We start from the raw sequence: 24702 nt of genomic DNA on the forward strand, positions 1-24702 counted from the left end.
CAGTGAATAAAAACAATGGAATGAGAGCACAAAGAGCTGAAAAACTCAAAAGAGATAATTCAATTCAGGTCATTTCAAAAAGGCTTCATTGGCTGGACAGTTTCAAGATGCAAGATTGTCAAAGCATCGACATAAAAGACTTCTGTTGGTTCACCTCTATAATAACCCCTTTCACATTTTCATAGCATCATTTGATATATTTTTTATCAAAGATTTACTGACTATAAATGCTTCAAGGTAGCAGGTTTCAATAGAGCCATAGAACCCAAGAAAGAAGAAAAGGTATCCAAGCCAGTAGTGAGCCTTGATAAGCATGAACCAGTGACATAGTCTACAAACAGTGAAGGTGATCTTATAAATGTAATATTATGTTCTGTACTGAGCTGTTTCTCAGCTCTATCCATCAAAACTCTTAGAACTTCTGTTTACACGGAGTTCAAACTCAGCACAACCTTGACAAACTCATCAGATATGAAATATCTTTCACACTGGTTTTCATAGGAATATCGTTCAAGTAAGGTGTATTTGCAAGGCTCTCAAAGCTGCATCAGTGCCGTCTAATCACATCTCCTGTTTTCAGTTTGGGCAGAAGTCCTCCCTCACTTGCCTCAGCAGATCAGGGCTGCACACGACATCCACAGCTGTCATAGCCAATGCCTTGGCTGCCCTCAGGGTGTGCAACTGGGCCTTTTCAGCTCCTGGCACAGGAAATAGAGCATTGGAGGGAAATAAAGCACAGAGTAAATGGAAACAGGCAGAACCAAGTGACCAGGAGAGAGATGACAACTGAAATCATTAGATCCTCATGCAATTCAATTTCATTACAAGAAACATCTGTTCCCATTAGTCACATGCTGCCACACCTGCTGCTTGGATGTATTCCTTTGTGTGGTTGAATGCATCAGTGCAGATGTAGAAGAAAGGATGGATACCAGGCACTATGAATGACACGTTGCCAAAGTCTGTAGATGCTGCCAGATAATTACAAATTCACTGTGATAACAATTCTGTGTCAACTCAGCCAACAACAAAAAATAGATCACAGTTCTGCTGTTACACATTTCATAATTTATACATTTCTTCTGCACAGATCAGGGACAGACAGGGATGTCTGTTTTCATAAAATGTGTGTTTCTACCCACCAGTGATGTGGTTTGTCGGCTCTTCAAACTGAATCCCCAAAGCTTCTCCATTTTTTTCGGACAGTTTTGCCTGTGTGGCATTGGGCAGAATGTTATAGTGGGGAGGGGAAGGGTAGATTATCTCCACCTAAAGGAAACACAAGTATGCCTGCATTCATAAAATGTACAAGTAAGATCACAACATAGCCAGCGTTACATGTCATGTAGTAACAGTTTACACGGCCACACGTGCTCCGTAATGTGAGCTAAAAGTGCTTGAGGCATGTGCAGACGAAGGAGAAGAGCAGCCTGAAGATAACGATGAATTATGTAACAGTAGTACAGAGCATAATTACAGAAATAGGTTAAAAAAAAAAGGCAATGTTATGCAACAGTTGTCAAATCCACCATTGCATTACATATAGTGGATATAAAAAGCATAAAAGCATTAACCTCCTCTTGGAAGTTGACCCCTTTTATTGCTTTTTAACATTAATTCATGGTCAGCTTAATCTGGCTTTTTAGACAAGAATTTACAAAAAAGACCCTTTCATGCCAAAATGACAACAGATTTGCACAACGTTCTGTCAGTGAATTGAAGATATAAAACAGAACATAAGTGACAGCTTAAGTATTCACCTGTTTCAAATCAAGATTTAGTAGATTTGTGCACCTTTGCCCACAATTACAGTATTGTGTGCATGTGGATAGCTCTTTGTCAGCGCTGGACATCTGGACACTGCAATTTAAACCACTCATCTTTGCAAAAGCTCCATCATGTTGCAAGATTGTGAGTGAACAGTCCTTTTCAAGTCCAGCCACAATTTGTTACTAGATTGAGGTCTGGGGTGTGATTCGACCACTCCATTCTGTGTAATTTAAGCTCTATGCTTTGGGTCATTGGGTCAAACAAATCTTCCTTCAAGTCACAGTTCTCTTGCAGTCTGCATCAGATTGTCGTCCATGATTTCTATAAGCTTTGCTGCATTATTTTACCCTCTACCTTTACAAACCCTCTAAGGCAGGGGTGTCAAATTCATTTTAGTTCAGGGTCCACATTCAGCCCAATTTGGTCTTAAGTTGGCCAGACAAGTAAAACCACAACATAAAAACCTATAACAAAGGACAACTCCAAATATTTACCTTTGCTTTAGTGCAAAAAATACATTCTGAAAATTCACATTTAATGAGCAATCTTTTTATAAAACAGTTTGAACAACCTGAAATTTCTTAAGCAAAACAAGTGAAATTTCAACAATATTATGCCTCAGTTTATTATTTGTGTATCACAACTTACATGTCAGTGTCTACAAAGGCACAAAAGATTTAGCCACAGCTATCTGGAACTGAACAATATAGCATTCTACAGTTTGTCAAGATCTACAAATTATTTTAAATTCCCTTTCATTTCCACATCTGTGTAGCAATTCTGACACACCACACCAAACAAACTACAGTGGGAACCATTAAATGAAGAATTTTAAGTTCTCCCCCTGCCTTATAAATGCTTAAAATGTATCCATAAAAATACATAAAAGTTGTGGCAGTGCATCAACAATAGGGTTCAATCAAATCAAACTCAGTCATACCGAAGCTGCTGACGGACATTATATTGCACAATGTTCAATGTTTTTAAATATTTTCAAAGCAAATATTCATTTTCACCTTTGGAATTTTTAAACCTTGCAAAGTCATCCCGCGGGCCAAATGGATCTTATGGCGGTCCTTATGTTTGACACCGCTGCTCTAAGGCCTGCTGCCAAGAATCATGATGCTGCCACCACCGTGCTTCACAGTGGGGACGATGTGTTTGTGATAATGTGTAGTGTGTGGGGTTCACTAAACATACCATCTAGTCTGACGGTTATCAGACCAGGGAATCTTGGTCTGGTTAACTTCAGTCTCCCACATGCCTGCTGTCAAACTCTAGTCAAGATCAAATATATCTTTTTTTCAACAGTGGTTTCATCTTTCCCCTTTTCCCATAAGCCTTTGACTAGTGAAGAGCCAGGGCAACAGTCTTTGTATGTACATTGAAGCTCGTAACTCCTTTAGAGGAGTCAGAGGTGTCTTGTTGGCCCACCTCACTAGTCTTTTTCTTGCGTAGTCCCTCAGTTTCGGAGGATTGCCTGCTCAAGGCAGATTTGGGTCATACTCCTTCCATTCCTTAATGATGAATTTAATTGTATTCCAAGGGATATTCAGTGTCTTGGAAATTTTCTTACATCTATGGCCTGACTTATGCTGTTCAACAACCTTTTCACAGAGTTGCTTGGAGTATTCTTTCATCTTCATGCTGCAGATATAACCAGGAGTTCATCAATGACTTTACCTGTCAGATGCAGGTGTCTTTATACTATAGCCACTTGAAACACCTTCACTGCATTCAGATGATCTCCATTTCACTAATTGTGTGACTTTTAGAACCAACTGGCTGCACCTGTGTTAAATTAGCTGAGTCACTTTAAAGAGAGGGAATACTTATGCAATCACTTTTTTTTTCTACATTACTTTGTAGAAATATGTTTTCACTTTGTGTTGTACATACTTGTCAAAATAGCTGAATTAAACTGACTAGATTCATTTGTTGAAAAGCAATAAATTAAAGGGGACATTTCCAAGGGGAGTGAATACTTTTTATAGGCTCTGTATATCATAGTGCAGAGATACGCAATGCTTGATTAGACCACTGCTGCAGAACATTGTCTTTTCTTACATATTCTTACATCAAGCATCCAAGAAAGCAAAAGAAAGAGCACAGTGTTAAGCAAGCTTACTTGGCAAGCGGTCGCCACAGCAGGCCTCAGTTTTGGCCTTCAGGTCACAAATATCCTTAGCGTGAGGGGTGCGCAAATAGAACAGTAATTCAGTGTAGTCAGGGATAATATTGGGTTTCGGCCCTCCATGTTGGATGATGCCTGTAGTGAAAGAAACAGCATGGAAGATGGAGGATAAGAAGGAGAACAGCCATCATTTTGAAACATTTAATAAGGAAGATGCTTAGTAAGAACTGAACATGTAAACAACAAATCAGAATAAACTTTAAACAAAGGGTCTGCAGCTTATTAGCTTCAGTCCTTATAGACCTTGGACTGCAGTGACAAATGTCATTACAGCTCATTAATCAGCATTCCAGACATTTGTTTACCTCTGTTATCTGGGCAGGGTGAAAGATGTGTGACCCCTTTCAGAATGTAAAACACAGACCAATTGTCTCACACACACACACACACACACACACACACACACACACACACACACACACACACATAGATACACACATACACAAACTGCTGCAAGGGTAGCAATCACAAGAAGGACAAAGAATATTGTGTTTTCTCGTGATTATTTCTTTCAGTCACTCTCACCCACTATTACAGCATTGTGTCTTTTGTGTTGCTTTTATGTCTCAGTGTATGAATTTCTTTGTGTGCTTAGTTGTTGTCTTGTTCATTTTTCATTGGTAAATGTGTATAAAACTCTAGTGCCTCAGCTGCCATTGTTCACATTTGGGGTCCTAACGTTTACAAATTCCTCCTACCTAGTGTAATTCACCTGGTATGCCGTGGAACAGGGCTACTGGTTTCTAGGGTTAGGTCCTATCTGCCTAAAGAGTTTGACCCTAATAGGTTCTATAGAACAGCTTAAACTGATGTAGAGGAAACTCGCATAGCTTTTGACTGCCTTTATCCAAAAGCCTATCCGTCTTACTCTAATAGTCAGCTTAACAAAGATGACTAATAGGGTAATTTGACTATGAAGGCTGCTTGGTTAACAGCAGCTTTCCTCTAAATAGACTGGCCTCTTGGTAAGGGTTAGGGTTAGATTTAGAGTTTAGGATTAAAGCCTCCAGGGATAAGTTTATAATTCCATATTTCTCCTTGACTGGATTAACCTTTAAGAACCTTCAACGTCTCAAGCACACAATTGCCCAACTTTTTACTACCATCAGATATCAGTTACTGTAGGTGGTTAAGTAAAAGTCTAAACTACTAAATTAAACTTTGTCATGATTAACGTTGTTCTTAAAGTCAGTTCTGAAACTCTCCTCAACTGCATATCAAGAGCTCCACCTGCAACGGTGTTACAATAATCTTGTCCAACGATTCCAGCGGTTGAACAGTAAAGTTTGGCTAAGTAATAGCATAATCGTTTAATCATTCTATTTGAGCACATTTTCAGAACACTGACTTGTTACAGATACTTGTACAACTTGTCTGACACAGACTGAATTAACTGCCGTGGAATTCTGCACAGACATTCTTATCTCCCAGAAGATGAACATAAACTCTGGACCTTTCCTGACCTTTCCCTGTTTTGCCACCGTTTGTGGATTCAAGTGAAATGTCACAACCACTGGATGGATTACCATGAAACTATATTATCCAGTTCTTTGGTTTTTGACCAAATAATTTATGACATTCCCACCAGCCTCTTCTGTATCTACTGTAAAAAACTGTTTTTAAACATTTTTTGGAGCAAAGTCAAGACATTTTTTAAAGTTTTTATCTGATTTCACATTCTCAACATCCAGTTCTGACATCACAATGACCATTAACACTGCAGGTACAGGCCTCTCTCCTCATTTATTTAGACAGCCATTAGAACTTTAAATAGCAATTTAGCAGTGAAGCAGGGTTACCAAGATGGCTGCTGAGTGATGATACTTGCCTGTGTGGACTTTAACTAATCTAAGAATTTGACAAACAAGCTCAATGTCAACATGGCAGCATACTGATTTTAGCCTTTAGCTCAAACCAATACCTCACAAAGCAGCTAGCATGGCCAAAGGTTTTGGGTGCATTCCAGTACCCATACTATAATACTGTATAATATGCCAGAAAAAGATTGAGTATAAAATGTTGTATGTCCTCCTCATTTTGCAGTATATAAATCACCATGCTTCTCTGGCCATTCTGACCCACAATCCTTTGTGCAGCAGAATATACGTCACATACAGCATGTCTCCCTACGTAACCTTACAGAGAACACACAGTTAGGTGATTTTATACAAACTATGATAACAATATGAGCAAAATAGTCAAAGATTATGCATGCAATGCAATGTATGACAAAGTAGTATGTCCAAGTTATGTGCATACTGCATGCAACAGTGCATACTTTGTAAAGGCAGCTGTGAAACGCACTTAGCATAGCACTTGCTTAAAAATGAAAGTGATAGGAGACCTGATAGTTGGATGTTCAGAGTGCATGTCAAATGGGATTCAACACTCTCAGCAGATTCCCAGCACATTCTAAAAAATTTAAAAATGACAATCTTCTTCAGTAGATGAAGGTCTGGTAGTTGCAATAGAGTCAAAGTTAAATTTTTACATTTTTGATATAAGAATATACAACTATGCATGCCTTCTAGGAGCTGTAGTAAAAAGCAATTGAACTTCTGTCTTTGGTTCCTGAAGACGTTTCATGTCTCATCCAAGAGGCTTCTTCAGTTCTGAAGACCTGGCATGAACTGAAGAAGCCTGTTGGATGAGACATGAAACATGTTCAAGAACCAAAAACAGAAGAATCTACACAGACATAAACATGTCTTGAGTGATGTTGTTTTGTTGTCTGTTTCTTCCAAGATCAACAACTTTTAAGTCGTGATCTCTCTGCTTCTCTATGTTCCTCACTGTGAAGCTTCCATTTTGGTCTGAGCTGCTGTCTGAGTACAGAGATGTTGTAGGCCAGCACAGCAGCATCCAGGGCGTTCACTCCCTCCCAGGGGTATGCAGAGGCGTGAGATGCCTTCCCATGGTACTTCACCGACACCCTGTACAACATCAGTGCAGTATGTTAGGGGTTGTATACAATTTGTAAAGGTTTTCATTAAGACAGAGAAAGGGCAAAAGACACGGGGCTGAAATTGTGAATGCATATGAGCAATGAAACATAACTTACGCAGTGACTGTGACAGTAGAGTGGAGTAACACATCCTGCTGACCTGGATGAGCCATGAAGACGAGATCGATGTCAGCGAAGGCCTCCGCCTCGATCAGTTTGACCTTTCCACCAAAAGACTCCTCTGCAGGAGTTCCCAGAACAGTTATCTGGTTGAAAACAAAAGAAAACGGAATTTCTTTGACATAATTATCATCTCATCAGTCATCCTCACTACTCAAAGAAGTAACAATCACAGGTTAAATTACATTCTTGGCAACAAATCTCTATAATGGACTGTGTGTGAAAGACAGCCAATAATTACCACAGCACAAGGTCCACTAACTGGAGCTTCAGGATCTTCTTTAATATATTTGGTTTTGAACAAGCAAAATCAGTAAAAGCCTTTTTTAAAGACAGACAAGAAGAACAAATTTCTTACTCCTATTTAACCACCTGTCATCACATAACTGAAGTATGGAACAACTCAGCCATCTCCATGACAACTGACAGGGAAAAGGCAAGATACAGTTAAAAGCTGCAGAAAAAGCTTCTAAATCTACTTTGAATTAAGACTTGCTCCTCCTTTCTTGATCAAATAGAAAAAGTTTTGATACTTTATAGTGTAACCTGTATTTCAGCTAAGTTAATTTTTTTCATTTATAGTATTTTTTACAATTTATTATGCATTTTGTATAGTAGCATTTTTTTTCCGTTCTATTTTTCTATTGTGGTGGTCACTTTATTCTTTCTACTTGCTGCTGCAACAACATAATTTTCCCCTTGGGGATCAATAAAGTATCTATTCTATACTTTTGGATTGACTTGCATTAGTTAATGACCTCCCAATCATAATTGCATTTTAGTTCCACGTGTGCTGTATTCCTACAGCTCCATATCAATAGTTAGTGTGTCGGTTCCATCCAGTTGCTCTGGATGTCTGTGGTGGTGAAGCTGTGGTTGGATATGTGGCCATTGTTTGGATTTTAGTCATAGTTGTAACAATGGCCACTGTGGCAGCTATGATATCCCAAATAAAGGTGCAGTCATGCAGTTTGTCTCGGCAGCAGTCAGTAAAAGAGCTACAGCTCCTCCAGCTTTCTTTCTTGATGCATTTGTACGGATTGGTATGTGAGCAGTCATAGCTGAGGTTGCATTGATGCTCTCTGTAGTCATAACCAGCAGCTGTCTATATGATACTGTGTCATGGTGCAGCTCATGTAGTTGTGACTTCAGAGAGTCACCCTCAGCTGTGGCTGCAGCCACAACTACAGCTGTGATAAATGCATTTTTAATGGTTGTAATACTCACTACATGCAACAGTAGCGGGTGCAGCGATGGTTTTACTATTTGTATCGAAGTCACAGCTTGAAATAGTAAGAGACCGACATATCCACAGTAACACAGATTAAACTGCAGCAGCAGCTGAAGCCACACAGATACCATATCCAGCCACAACTCAGGCTGCAGGTGTGCTCAAAACCAGCATCTCAACAGTGTCAGAGATTGGCCTTTAAAACTGAATAATGAGCAATAGTGGCATCTCTTCGTGTGTCGCATCATTTCTCCTTATCTGCAAAGTGTTTCCCTACACTGACAGTGTATTATAATTGAATTTAACCCATACACCAGCTGTTCATTTGGATCACAACCAATGTGAAACATTTTTTGAGGGAATGCTTCTCACCATGACCTCCACACCTTTGCCTGAACTGGAAGTGTAAAGTAACTGGATTGAACCAACACACTAACTGTTCATATGGTTCACAAGAAAAACTGTTGCAATGGAGTGCAGGATTTCCTCCAAGAAAATGCAATAGTAGTCTTTTTCTTGCCATTAGTTCTCCATAGCCCCAAAAAATTTACAGGAATTTTTTGATTGATTTGTGACATGGTTTCTCTTTGAATCAGCAATCTGTTGCTAAGTTTTCACTGGTTTCAGCAGAAAACATGAGCTGGTTTGTCAGGATGCTTTGAAGATGCACAAGGAAATAAGATGTTGATTGAAGAATTAGATTGATCATAGGTTAGCTGTGATAAGGTGTTACTCATTTCACTCTTGAAAAAGTGTTGAAAGATAACATGAAAACGAAGCATTCAGGATTTTGTGATAAGGTTTGCTTTAAAAATGATTGTGTGAAATCAAGGTTATGTAAGAAAACCTTCTCAAAGTCCTGCTTATCCTTCCTTTTGAAAAGGAATACTACAACCACACAACTCAATCTGTGTTAGATTTAGTGTTACATGCTTTTTGCATCTCTAAATATCGCAAGCAAATAACAGATTCTTTCACCTCCTCATTTGAATTCTACAAGCACGAGGAAATCACCTGTTCTTTTTCTCCACCTCCTGGAGGATCTGACAATACCACCCATTCGAGTCATTATTTCAGCTGAAGGAGGCTGCTGAGTGATCGATCACTGTGCTGATATTCTTTTGATCTGCTGCTGCCTTCCCAGTTCTGCTTCCTTTTGACGTAAAACAACCTCGGGTGACTCACTATCAGATTGAAAGTCTGAGATTGTTGCTGCAAAACTTTCCTTTACATTTCAGAATTTGAACTGTAGATATATTGGCCTGATTTCTTCCAGTTTACGGCATCATACAGAGAAAATATTGGAAGAAAAATACCTCCAAATAAACCCAAATCAGTCCAGAAAGATAATGATGCATCGCCATCTGCTGGCCAGAATCACAGTCAGACCATGGATTAATTTCTGTTATGTTAAGTATTGTAGCATCTAACTACATTGCTTCCATCAATCTGTATTTAAATACCTTATATGTGTGCACACTATAAACAATCACCGTGTTGTATGTTAGGAAACAATATTGCAACACTCTCAGAATATAGTCTTTATGAGTCAGTCTGTAGGGGGTTTTTGGGTTGTTTTGTGAGCAATGTGTGTGCGAAAATGGAAACCATGCTGCTGCTCCACCAAAATTCATGTTATAAATCAATCACAAGGCTTCTCTGTGGTGTGAGCTGACTGGATGAGAGTGAACACACAAGGAAAAAATCATTTTTCTCATCAGCACACTAGAGGGACCCAGAGTGACATTTGGTAAAAGATTCAGTGAAAACACATCAATGTTTTGCTGCTCTTTCTCCTTTACCTTGAACAGTTCGACGCATTGAGAATAGAAAACGCCTCTGGCAGGAAAAAAAATGCGAACAGTTATCTACAGGGAATTTTATTTATTCATTTGTTCTTTTTTTCTTTGGCCTGGAGCTATTTAGATGACTGTGTAGCAAGCAAACAATGCTTTCCCATGCTGGGGATGAACTAAGACCTGGCCCTGAAAAAACAAGGTCAGTTAGTGCTGTATGAATAAAGACAAAACTCCACAGCTGTCACACACCCAGCCAGAGAGAGAGAGAGTGAGTGTGAGTCTGTGTGAATATATGTGTGTGAGATAGAAGGGGAGAGCAGGTGTACATGTATGTGGTTTCTGTCTGTATTTGAGTTGGAGGTTAATTGGGGGTGGTTGTCAGTCACAGGAGGAGACATGTTGAACAGCGCTCAGCAAGCTGACATGGTCTGTCTGTCAGCTTACTTTACGCCCCGCCGGTGATGCTGACATTCTCCATTGTGTGTCAATTAAGTGAGGGAGGGACCCATGTGTCACCCCATTGTCTTATTCGAGGATTTGCCCTATGAGCATGTGTCTAATTTCACATGATTGCACATGTTTGTGCCTCCAAAAATGAAGAGTTTGAAGACTCTAGTTTATGGAAACAATTTAGTTTTGCACTAGTAGACTCCTAACCTCATTTCAAAGAGTCTAATCATTAAACAGACTGTTAGGCTGTTTCAACTGTCACTTGAGACAAATGCAAAACTGATTGTTTCTCCTGAGCGATTCAACAAATACAACCTCTGTTAGTTCCCAGGGCACTCTGAACACATAATACATAATGTTCAGAAGCCACAATATTTCAAGACGTGGATATTTTAAGTCGAGCCACCAGTCTTCACACCCAAGCGGGAGTGATGCTTGAGTTATGATATATGCATGCAGGCATCGCAGCAGCAAGACCCCCCAAAGGAAGGCTGGTTTGACAGCTACCATGAATGGATGTGCTCCTGATGACAGCATGTCTCTGAAATGGGAGATGAAACAAAACAAGAGGCTATACTTGGGTGAGTATGTGTTTGTATGAGGCCACCGCATGAGTGTGGTCCACATATTAATGTGTCTATGCCACTAGAGCAGACTTAACGGATGGAAGCCCAAGTCTGCCAGTTAAAAAAAAGAAATAAAATGTCAGAATGTAGGTAAAAATGTTCCTGGAAAGTTAAAATGACATAAAAATTTGACATACAATGTGGAGAAAGGATATAGCAATGTAAGCTTGCCCAAGGTTCATGAAATGACTGTTGCGCAACTTTATGTTTTCAAGGATCCCCAATGATTGAAGATCTCCAAAGTTGTACATTAATTCAAATTCTGGTAATCCCTCTCTGTTGCCAAATTTTAATCCATATTATCTGTGATCAAATTTAGGTAACTGTTAGGCACTCAAGGAAAAATCTGAAAAATGAAATGAAATGAAATGATAAATGTTTTTTTCTTCTTCACAACCCTGGTAATTTTGTGGTGACCCCTCAGAGACAGAAAAACAAAACAACAACAACAAAAAAATAATGGGAACTAACATCGTAGTTAATTTAGTACGAATATACACTGCCCAGATGTTGACTATACAAACTATGGAGCAGTGTTTTAGAAATTTGATTGTATTTCTTGTCACATATTATTGATTTCCATTCATTTCTGTATGGTATAATTTGCAATTTCTTGAAATTGCAATATATTACATTATCATTTTAACTTCCTCTCATGCATTTTTCCCTTATCAGTGGCATTTATTTTTTATTACTGAGCTTCATTTACAATTGCATTTTTTTCTGGCACTAATAGGCTTCCATACTAACCTCAACTCTACCTGTTTTTTTTTCCAATTTAAACCCTCACAAGCTGTTGATGAGCCTGACATTAAACATGAGGCTCCGGATGACTAAAGGAAACTGACAATGTGTCAGTCGTGCTTGCTCTGTCCTGTCAGCTCCGCTATCAAACAAAATGCCCCCTTCGAGGAGGAGTCCCCCGGAAATCTGCCCTGCAGTGTTCGATACTGCACAGCAAGACGCTTGGTAGTTAAAAAGTATCCCCCCAGGGCCTCAGAAGCGTGTGCATGGGTGTGTGTTTGTGTGTGGATGCATGTGCAATATGACAGTTTCGTTTCTGTCATTAATGTCACATCAGTGCACACAGTGTGCTTCTGCGTTCTCCAAGCTGGAATACATTAACACCTCGGTTTATCAAGTTGTCCGGCATCTTCAGTGGGTGGAGTGGGGGTGGGATTACACTGTACAACATTTGTTCTTCTTTTTGTGATGCTTGATGGTTTATGATTGAGAGCAGATTCATCCTGGCCTATTAGGCATGTAAAACCCACAAAAACAGCTTAGTATATATTTTTTTTACATTGTCAGGATTTATGTCTGTGAATTCAAATAAACAGTGCCTTCTTAGGCGCAATAATCTACATTTTCATATAATTATTGTCTGTTTTGATGTTCTGGGTTGAAATTACACACTTAATTACTGCTGCATCGTCTGGCACATAGATAGTGTCAGATTTTCTCATCTCAAATTGCAGCAGACACATGATTTGTTTGTAACCAATAGAAGAACAACTTGATAGCCTGTATGGGTGGGGAGAGCTATTATTGCTGTGAAGCTCAAGTGAGGAGCATCACATAGAACGGAGCAGAAAAGAAACATCGCAGTGCTGCAAAAGAAATCAAAACAACTACAAGCTGGAAAATGCCTTAGCAAAACACAAAACCTCTACATGGCTGTTTGAGCAAAGCATATGTTTTTATCTTCTCTTTTTTTGGTGCTTTTTTCATCTTCAGGTTCACTTTTATTTAGTCTGTCCTCATGCACATAGCTGCCCTGGCTTCTTCAGAGGAAGCCCTGCTGTAGTGGTGCCCTTTCTTTGTTTGACAGCGCTGAAAAGGCTGCTGTCTGCCCCAGTAACATCAGCCTTTGTGGGCAGTTTGTTGAACAGTGGGAGTGCAAGTAGTCCCTGGAAGCTCGGAGGAGACACAGTCAGCAGGGTGCGTGCAAAGCGGAGCTGAAGTGCAGAATGGAAAATGTTGTCTTGCTGAGATGTTGTGCTGGCTGTTCTTTTTACAATGGCAACAAATAAATACAAAGCAAAGGTAGCTTTGGGAAGAGAAATCCACTGTTCAACAATGGCAATTAAGCAGAAAATATCTCTAAGTTTTAACTTCTTGTAGGTTAATTAGAGGAAGTTGCAATTAAATGTGGTGCAAAACAGACCACAACTTAGCTGGATTTTAATATGAGCCATGTGTATTTCATTTGAAAGGTTGATATTCTCCTTGGTACACTGTAAGCTTAATTTGTTGGCTACAAAACTCTCTCGGTGAGATCCTCAGGGGCAGGATTAATTTCAGTTTTCTGCTCCAGAGGAGGGAAGCAACACCTCCTTCTCTTCTCTTCAGAGGATCTTCTGGTTCTTATAACTGCCTCGAGCTGAAACCATTTAAATAAAACATAGACTGTGGTGACGCTGGGCGGCTAGGGGTCCAAATGTCCGCAGGGATGACAGGGAGATCAAGCAGGGATCAGTGTTTCTTTGTAATGGTGAAAAAGGCCTGAGACAACAGAAAAAGAAATGCCAGATTGGTAAACATCTTAAGGAGGCAGGAGGGAAAGTGCTGCGTCAGAATGGAACCTACCCACGGTTTGACAGTCTTTGAGGAGCAAAACACAAGGGGAGATGCTGTTGATCTGATCCAGGCAGATATAGAAAAGACTGCACAGTGAGCAGCTTTTCACAAGAAAACAAGACTGAAAGTACAAAAGTGGGAGAAGTACAGTGTCCTAGAATGTCCTGTGCTGTGCATCAGTCACTTACACACCATATCATCACAATGACCAAAAATATAAATAGTGGAGATTAAATAGACCACAGTTCTGATTTTTGAACACAAATAATGTTGCCATAGTCGCCTGCGTCTTGAGTTGTGACAGAGTAACAGGATCAACAGTAAATACCCGCTAACAGTGAACAAATCGTGTGGTGCCGCCTCCTTCACGTCTGGCTTGTTGCCGTGGGCGTATCAACACTCACAAGCTACTGAGGAACTTTTGCAAACATTGTATAAATAAGCATCCTACTATGTTCTGCAACATGTAGCGAGCAGCGCTTTGTTTTATTTTAAACCTGCAACGTTGGAGGAAATAGACACAAAACAGAAAATTAAAATAGTCGTCCCCACAGACATTCACTGCAGAAGAGAAGACTATATGTGAAAAAAGTTACAATTTTTCCGCTTAGACTTCTCCCATTTTTGCTACACTCATTTAAATTACACAGTAAATTGTCGAGTAAAATATGCAGTGTCAAAGTATCTTAACTCTATCAGAGTTATTATAATACCAGTGAGAGTACAATAAAGCCATTTCAGATGGCTTTATTTCTTCAAATACAGAGCTAGAATGAAATGACTAATGTTACTGAGTAGATGGTAGCTTAATTGCACCAGCAACATGAAGCTAATTAAGGCTCCGTAGCTCATATAAAACAAGACAGTGTCGGCAAGAGGGGACGGTTAAGTTGTTAATGTGATGGAGTTATTCTGTTGTATGTTTTCTATTGTCTAGAAATTCAGGTGAAGTAGCAGGAGCACATTATAACGGGGATCAACTAGCTATATGTGGCTAGCTGTCAGTATGCTGCCGCCAAGTCCTGCAGTTATTACATAAACACTAGAAGATGTGAGGGTAATGTGGCGTTAACACAGTAGTTTGGTATGATTTAGTTATGCAGTATAATCGGTTTATTGTCGCCTAACCTAAATGAGGGCTTTCAGAGTAGCATTAGGTCCAGTTTAATTGCTTTTGCAGCCCTGTCAAATGTTTGTTAGTTTGTTTGAGTGAGCAGTGCTTTCACAAGTTTCAGATGAAGTCATGTTAATACAGCTAGCATTATTAATGACCTCAGTCTGTCTGTGGTGACCTTGTTAACCCAGTAGTAAACAGGCAGAGGGCCAGAGATTGCAGCGCTTATTAGCTGTTACAGTGGGTACAGAGGCTCAAGTGGAGGAAATGAGTGCAGACAAATGAACGGTTTTATAATGCTTTTATTTACTACACAAGGAAAAGACAAGAAACTACAACAAGAAACCAGAACAAGAAATACCGGAAACAGATGTTAAACCTAAACCGCCTGTGGCGGAACAGATCTTGATGTCCTCTAGAGGGTAGGCAGACTAATTACAAGCACTATGAAAAAATAAAGCAAGGTTAGCCCACATATGGCAACACCAAGGCAGGAAAACGACTCAACTGGAAAACTCCAAGCAGAACAATAAATTTTAGACCTACAGCAATCCTGACTGAAAGAACCCTAAGAATAAAGATTAACTCAAAGCTGGGAATGATAGCAAATGGATCACAAGAAATACAATATCTAATCAGGAGTCTAGCCAGAATTATACACTTGGCCTATTAGCTAAAAGGTATAAACAAACAAACTGGTTAACTATGGTTAGTCTGGTATTACTAGGGCTTGAGAACTTCACTGACAGAGTCGGGGCGAGTGTCTGATTCAGGGAGCCCGGATCTAAACAGTCTCAGGAATGTGGGATGAGCCATTCCCAGGTTTTCTGGTAGCCAGTGGTGGTGTGTTTGGTGTCCATGTGGGTGAGACTGGAGGGTTGGCATCCAGAGTAGTGTGAATGCTGTCCTAGGTGGCATGGCTGGTGTTCACAATAGCAAGGCTGGCAGCAGGTGTTTTCTTCAGGGGTACAGAGAATCCTCAGAGAACCAACAGGAGCCAGGAAAACAGCTAGGTGTAGAACCAGCCAACAGGTATGTGGTGGAAACAGGAGATCCAGGTGGCAACAGCAGGCAAGAGTCAAACTAGACAAAGAAAACAGGATTACTGCAAGAACTAGAAACTAGCGCAGACTGAACAGTTCACAGAACTAACTGGAAGTTGTTTCACGGTCCAGCATTGAATGCAGAATGGCATCTGGTTTTATGGAGGAGCCGGAGTAGATGATTAGATGACTCCCACCTGCACGCAATCTGCTGATTGCTAATCAGCCACACCTGCTGCCCAGCCTCTGTGCCACGCACACCTAGGAGAGAGAGAGAGAGAGAGAGAGAGAGAGAGAGAGAGAGAGAGAGAGAGAGAGACCAGGGCTGGAGGAGAGAGAGCACTGCCACTAATCACAGCTTCTGGCTGTGGCCGTGACATTAGCTCCATAGTTATTGTCTTTTGATGTAATTTATCATGACAGTGATGACCTATAGTCATTCCATCACATTTACTCTCATAACTATTAATTTTAATAAGTATAAGCCTTTTTAAAATTTGTTCATAGGCTCAAAAGCTAGACAGCCATTTCCCTATATTGTTTTAGACTTTCAGGAAGTAATTTATTAATTACTTACATTATTAATTATTTTGCATCATTTTATTTTTCAGATTTGATGGTGAGTAACATTTTAGGTTAGTTATATTAACATTAGTCTTTAGGTTTGTGCTTTCATACTTCAGAGACTCCACTCTTAAAACAAAAATCGACAATGAACAAATATGTCGAGATCAGTGAGCCAAGCTTAGATGAATTCTTGAAATCTAGTAAGTCATTAGTAAATTTTAAAACCAACCTGGTATGACAACTTTGGACAACTGTTTTTTAAAGGCCAGACAATATGACCAGATTAGTAACTTAGTAAGGATGATCACTGAGGACATCTTGGTATACATTTTGTTAATCTTCCAAATTTAACATAGAATTTTATTTCCCCCAAGCTTTCATAAAATTCTCCATCCCACTGGCCAGTAGTGATAGGAATCCTGGCTCTTATAAGAGAACTGGTTCTAATGGCTCGGCTCACTAAAAAGAGCCGGCTCTTTTGGCTCACAAGTGGTTCCTTAGATTTTCTGTTGCTTCAAATAATTTATTACCAGAGATAATGTAAAATTATGTCTAAAATGAATTGCTAATGTACAAAACATGCATTATAGAAAATGCTTATTATTTATATTGCTTATTACTACTACTACTGCTCAACATGGAACACAGGGCTGCAAAAACTACATTTTAAAAGCAAATACCCATCTCAATTTGACAAAAAGATCCCATCTCTGATTGTATAATATTTAGAAACGTTCAACTATTTACAGTGAAACAACATAGAGAAGCTTAGAGAATCACTCATAATCAATCATAGCCTTTTGCACAAACTGTCTTGTAGACTCTGGTTGTAGGTCTAAACGACTGTGGTGGTGAACGTTTTCACTGGTAGCACCTTGTTACAGGCAAAATTTTCGATAGACACTACAATTACCAACATCTCATAAACGCCCCACATCGCAGGCTGCGACAGCTGCTACTGGGTAGCTGCGGTGCTCAGACAGGTGTGTGACCAAAAGTGACCTTGAAAAGAGTTTGAGTTATAATGTCATATTTGTTCAGTACATAACCAAGCAATTTTTTTTTCTACATGCAGTCTTTTCTATGAGCGGAAAAAAAACAACACATGTAGGTGCGCTTCACATTTCAGGAGAAGACCACATTTATAAGTATAAATACCACAGTACATCAAAGTTATAAAAGTACTACTTTCCACCACTGTGGTTAACACAGTTGCTGCCTGTGCCAGGTAGAGCAACACCAATACAGCTTAATGATCATCATTACCCGGCACAATGCAACCACTTCAAAATTTAACTCTCACAGTCTCAAAAAAGGTCACAAATGCAATGTTGTTTTGTACTCTACTCTGTTCTTTCACAGTTGGTTGAATATGCACTGACCAAGAGACCTGATGGAGACCGTATTGTCAAGGAATACAACCGGACAAAAGGGCTGACTGACTCCTCACACAAACATTATCCTTTGGAGAGGTTAGTTCCAACTCTATATTAGGCAGTTTGTTGTTTTTTGTTTTTTTTTTTTTTATCACTGATTATTATCAGGTTTAAATTTCTATTACAGCTATTGGTGTTTGGATTTCTCTGGTGTTGGATCATTAAAGTACCTCCCTGTCTAGGTGGCCTACTACATTCAAGCCAAAGATCATCCAGCAGAGCAAGGTTCTCCCTACCTCTGAAGACCTTGCAGAGCCAATCTATCATGCTGAAGCTACATCAAATGTAGAGGACATGGATGCTGATACTTTTTCCTCTGGTAATTTTAGTACAATTCATAATCAGATCCTCCACAACTTGTACACCTTCATACAAGCTACTGTCTACAACATAGATATCAGTAAAGTCCATGAGAGTCCATGTGTTGCTGAGATCAGCGCTAGGCTACTACACTAGTTGTTGCATACATTAACATACGGAGTAGGTAATGTATTTGCTGCCGATCAACATGATGGTACTTTTTTTTTTTAAGATTTTGTGTGATTTTTAGTTTTTTCACCCAGTCTTAGTTGATACCATGGGAGTGATTTGTTTATCAGACTCATTCTGTGACTACCAACATGCTTGTGAAGCATACACGATTGATTCATGGTTTCTGTGCTGGTGAATCATTTCGCCTAAAATGTGCTCAGGCAGGATGTTGCTTTGTTTTTGGTACCTTTTCGGGCTTCAGGAAGCTTTGATCAGTATGTGTTGAAGTGCCCTAAATGTTTCACATAAACCAAATTTTAGACTTAAATGAAATATTTCTTCTGGACAGTAGTCTAGGCAGCAGGATGAGGCAGAGAAAAATAATCAAGGACTTGGGCTGTTTGTGTGAAATTGAATATCTTGAACATTTAATAACACAATCAGAATAAAGCAAATGTCATTTATTGACTGGCAAAGTTTAGATTTCACAAAAATCAGAGTTGTTGGCTGTGTTCCTGAGGTAATCCTGCTTCCATATGTCTGCCTCCATAATAGAAGCTCATTTTGTCAGGAGTAGTTTAAGACTGGTTGTAAAAAAGGAAAATTATGTTAGTCAACCCATAGACGATTCTGTCACCTGGCGTTATAATGAAACATTCCAATCTTTGCATGTTCTGCAAACAAACAGTTAGTGCTGTCACTTTTCATTAAGGGAAAAATTTTGCAATTTTCAACCTTATCTCCAACTATTGCCATAGAGTGAGAAACATACCTGCAGTTGTTATAGACAACTTCTGGTTTCTCGGGTGCATCTGCAAAAATCTGTGGTCATTACAAAACCAGCAACATCATTTGACATGCATACCCCTGAGAATTGGAGAACATCAGCAACACAACTGAAGCGTTCTACACTATATGCAGATAGAGATCCCACTTTCATTTCTGGCAGGTGTCGGTTTGGCTGGGGCCAGTGACCCATTTGATATGTTTTATTTTCAAATTGGTCAGTATTGGAGATGACAGATGTTTTTTCTAGGTTGAAAAGGATTGGAACTTTTACAGTGAAGTTCACTTAAGACTTATTCTGAAAAGCTTTTAAACCGAGAGTTAAATTTACTGCACACCAAGGAAGCCGTTACATTTGAAACACAAAACCTTAAGAAAATAAATATTTTTTAACTGAACATTGAAGATGAATGTTTTTCTTTTAACTCGATTTCAGACATGGATACATTTGTATTTTCTTCCAAAGTTATACTTGTTTTAATAGTGGTAAGTAAAGTAAATAAAATGCAATTTCTGCTACAGCAGGTGTAGAGGCTCAAAAGCAGGAAATGAAGATGCAGACAGATGAACGGTTTAACACTTTTATTTACAACACATAAATAATACAAAAAAAAACTACAAATCTAAACCGGAACTAGATTACCGGAAACAGAACTACAGACTAACCACCAATGGCAGAACTGATCAGGAAACCCTCTGGAGAGTAGGAGGTCCAACTACAAGTACAAGAAACAGACTACGGTTAACCCACATATGGAAAAACCAAGGCAGGAAAACACCTTAAGTTAAAAATACAGGAATAAAACAGAAACCTAGACTAACAGAAAACCCTGAACAGAAACCCAAGACTAAAACTATTTCACACTAAGCATAAAATATAAATACCAGAAGTCAGACCACAGAAAGCCAGTTAGAAAATTCTATGCCATAAAAAACTGGTAAAACAAATAGCCTGGTGTTACTAGGGCTTGGAACTTAGCTGACTCAAATTGGGAGAGTGTCCAACTCAGAGGGGGCCTAGCTCCATCCAGTCCTTTTAGTGAACTATTTGTTCCCAGATGTAACAGACGCAGAGATGGTGTAGTTTGGTGTCCGTGGAGGAAGGAGGGCAGGCGTCCTAGGTGGTGGGGCAGGTGTTTTCTCAGTCACGAGGCTGGCAACAGGTGTGTCTCTCCTGGAGAGAGCGGAATCCCTGGAAGAACGGAGAACCAGCAGCAAATGAAGAATCCAGGAGCTCCAGGCAGCAAAAGCAAGCAGGAGTCAACTTGGAAGTAAGACAACGGTCCAGCTTTGAATGACGAGTGGCGTCTGGTTTTATGCAGGAGCTGGAGTGAGTAATCAGGTGGCTCCCACCTGCACATGATCTGCTGATTGCCAGTGAGCAACACCTGCTGCCCAGCCTCTATGCCACGCACACCTGGGAGAGAGAGAGAGCAGTGCTGTGACAATTTCATGTGTAACTCTATTGAAGAGTATATTTCACAAATAAGTCAACTGGGTGTCGGGTAAGAATAACACTTTGAGTAACACTAGAATAAATCATTTTTACCATTTACAGGAGTCAATTAAAAATCAACACTGAATCTGGAGTAATTTCATAAACAACACTCAGTCTTAAGCAGGTTTTACACTCTTTGAGGGGTTAACTCTAAATAAAACTAAAATACCCTTAGTGTTAAGTGTAAGTGGGTGAAATGTTTCAGTACAAATGCAAACCTCATGGTGACGTAAGAGGAAAAAAATGAGAGTATCACATCTGTAGGGTTCATCCTCTGAGGACCCTGAATGTCGTCACCAAATTCCAACAGTGGTTGAGATAATTCAATCTGAACCAAAGCATGCACCAGCAGATCAACTGGCATCGCCCTAGAGAAAAGCTGTTAACAAGGCCAGAAAGTGCAAAAAAAAGAAGAGGAAGCACATAAAGAGAAGCACTAGAAACAAGCTGTTTTCATTTACAAGCCATACAAAGAAAAGACTAAATGCACTGTGTCCTTGGTGCATTTCTTTTGTTCCTGTAACTCCCACAAAATGCATACATTTCATATTTAAAAACGAATGCACATCCTCTCAGTGTGTATGCCTCTCTCTCTCTCTCTCTCTCTCTCTCTCTCTCTCTCTCTCTCTCTCTCTCTCACTGTCTTTCCATCTCTTCACTTTCGCGAACCAGCCAACACGTCAGGGAGAGAGCTTGAGTGTTAATTGGAAGCGCTCCCACGGGAACTTGTAGGCGTCTTCCTTGTCCTCTGTGTTTATCAACTAATGTGATTGCCACGGCTCTCTCAGACTCATAGCCACTCCTGAATAATGAACATACTTAATATTCCTTTCAGAGTCTTGTGATCTGTTGTGCATGAATAACACTTAAGCATTCAAAAAATTAAACCCCAGCTGACACAATTGGATTTATCGTACTACAAAGGACACAGTAGCATGTTTGTGGTGGCTAATGTGTTGCATGGTTAAGCAGCTTTGATACCTGCCTTCTTCTGACACTTGTCGGGTGTTAATGGTCTCAGGAAATCCCCTGGGAACATCTTTTATACCAAAAGAGCTCTTGAAGAAGCAGTCATGACATTTTGTGAAATATATTTTAGCATTATAGATATCATCCCTATGTTTGTATGACAAAACTAGCTTGGTAAAAACATGTACAGATTAAGCAAACATGATTTAATGTTTAATTAATAAGACTTAGGTTTCAAAAAAAATATTAAATTTATCCAAAAAAACAAGTGAGTCTTATGGCATAACTCTTTTTCAAAGAAATTGTAGTGGGATGTACAAAGAGTTGTTTTGGGTTTTTTTTTTTGTAAATTATGTCTGTATCAAACAGAAAATAACCTACAGCTAGCAGCCACTGAGCTTAGCACAAAGACAAGAAAAAGCTACATTTTCTAGTAATAGTCTAGCTGTTAAGCTGAATAACTAGACTCTTTTTTCAGCCTGTTGTCTTTGCTAAGTTAACTGACTGCTGGCAATAAGTCGTTGGGTTTTTTGTTTGTTTGCTTTTACCGTAGAGAGCTGAGAGTAGTATGAAATGTCTTGCTTGATTCTGTTCATACAAACTGGTGCTGATCAGTTATAGATGTTATGTGTCTCCAGTTGACTGACTATAGTTGTGGGACTCAACCACTGGAATTCTTGTTTTCCATGACAGCACCACCTTCTGTATTGGGTGATATCTTAAGTGTGGCTAAATTCCACCCAAAATGCTACTTTCACATTCAGTACTTGCGCTATGATTGCCATCCATTTGGCCAGAAATGCAATCCTGTTGCTTTAACACGTCCTACTCTTAGTTATCCAGTTCAGTAGATGGTACTAACGTGGAAAACAAGAGCGCTAGAAATGTTTTCTTGAGACTGCAGCCTCCTCTGACGCTGACAGATGCTACTCCCAGTTATGGCTAATAATATCCTACACAGCAAAGGTCAGGCTTGATGTGACTGAACCTGCTGCAAGCGCTCATCAGTGTTGTAACGGATTAATTATTAGATTAACTCATTCTGCTAAGGATTTAGCTTAACTTAAAATAGGTCTATACCCTGCCTCTACCATGTTGCCTACAGGCCTCACATTCTGAGGATAAAAGTAAAGTCTTTTCATGCTTGAATTATACACACTAAACAGCTGAAAAGAGATAATGTTCACTCGTGAAGCTGCTTTTGTCTATTAAATTTTTGTAGTAGATACTGTCACATGGAGCTAATCCTAATCATGGGAATGTACTTGTGCTTTTATATTAAGCTTAATACAGAATAAACACACTGATGTGTCTGAGTGATATAGTTTTTCATTTGCAACATTAATTATTATTCTGCAGCCTGTTATTTATTCAGATGATATGAGTCAATAATATTTATTGGAAATTACAGTGTGAGCTTGAACCCAGCATGACTGATATTGATTTTTGTATCACTTCAGGTACCCTATTAGACACAGTTTGACGCACATGCATACATTATCCAAATATATTCTGTATATATAAATATAACTCATGCTAGAATTACAAGGACATCATGACAACGTGCAGTTAAGGCAAAATGAATCGCTGCCTAGTCTTGAACTTTAAATTCTAAATACAAAAATTACATGAGATCAACAGATGAAGATATTGGCAATAAACTGTGGCTATTTTTATATTCTATATAAATGATTCATTTCCCTTGAAATTGCTAGTCACTGCAGATTCTACACCATTTTAAATGGTCAAAAGAGAATACAAGAGAGTTTCACGTTGAAAAATCTCAAAGGGTGTGATAGGAAGCTGTAAGTTACTCCTGCGCTGGCAAGAATGGTAGTGTGAGAGACCAAGAAGAATCTAAGGATCACCACCAAGGCAATGAGTCTCACCAGACACTGCAACACTGGTGGTCTCCATGGACTCCAAACATGGAGGACTTCTCATAGACAAACACACCTGGACAAAGAGGGAAGCTTTTGGTGTTCTGTTTTTTGTTTGCCATCTATTTTGTGGTCATCTGAAATGAAAGTGGAGTTGTTGTTGTTGTAAGATGTTTTGTTCGGCGTAAGAAAAGAGGAGCAGTCAACTCCAGGAACAGCATCTCCAGGGTGAAACATCGTGGAGGGAATGTTGTCCTTTAAGGTTTTTTTTTTTTTTTTTTTTTTAAACTAGTGGGCCAGAAAAAGTAAATGTCACCATGAGAAAAGACAGAGATAAGGACTGCATTAAGATTCTGGAGGAAAACATCAGAAAAACTTTTTCTCTTTTCCTTGGGCATGGTTAACATGGTTAAATGAGAACGTTTTGGAGCGACCCAGCCAGAAACCTGACCCGAATTCCATCGAGAATCTGTGGAAGGAACTGAACACCTGAGCGATGGCAAGGAAAAATTCAACCTCAAAGACCTGGAAAGAGTCACAAAAGTAGAGCTGTCCAAAATGCCAGTGGAGTTATTCAGAAAGCTTGTTTACGATTCTGAAAACAATTTGATTACTCTGTGGAAAATAACAGATTTTCCATTGACTACTGAGAATAATAACTGGCTGTGGCATTTTTAGTAAAAATGAAAAAGAAGAAAAGGAAAAAAAAATAGCACAAAAAAAAGTCTCATCAACCTCTATGTCTTAGCAACTTCCCTCAATTGTTTATGTTGTCAAAAGAAACCAATTGATTAAAAAAAAAAATATCATTCCAAAATTAGAATGGAAATGAATAATTATGGGTTTACTTACAGGTGAGGAGAAAATTTGTCAATAATACAATGATTTTTATTTGTTCATAATGCTGTTTCCATTATGACAGATTTCCTGTTAAAGAAATTAATCAAGATAGATAATATAATTATTAAACTAAAAGCCACTGCAGCTAATCTCCACAAAGACTTTGATTACTGTCGTGTGCTCAGCAAACAGTCAGACGCTCATCATACAGGATGTGAAGACAAGATCACTCACAACAGGATGCTGTTTACAGCCTGATTAAAATGTGAGGTTGCAGATATGGAGCTATTGTGAAAAATGTTCCCTGCTTTTGTGAAATCAATT

At 39.2% G+C, this 24702-nt stretch overlaps 1 pseudogene; it reads right to left on the reverse strand.

Annotated features, from left to right (window-relative positions):
- Positions 1–74: 74 nt before the first annotated feature.
- Positions 75–21728, reverse strand: LOC111577949 (peptidase M20 domain-containing protein 2-like; annotated as a pseudogene).
- Positions 21729–24702: the final 2974 nt, after the last annotated feature.

The sequence above is a fragment of the Amphiprion ocellaris genome, chromosome 20 (assembly GCF_022539595.1).
Source record: "Amphiprion ocellaris isolate individual 3 ecotype Okinawa chromosome 20, ASM2253959v1, whole genome shotgun sequence".
Taxonomy (NCBI): domain Eukaryota; kingdom Metazoa; phylum Chordata; class Actinopteri; family Pomacentridae; genus Amphiprion; species Amphiprion ocellaris.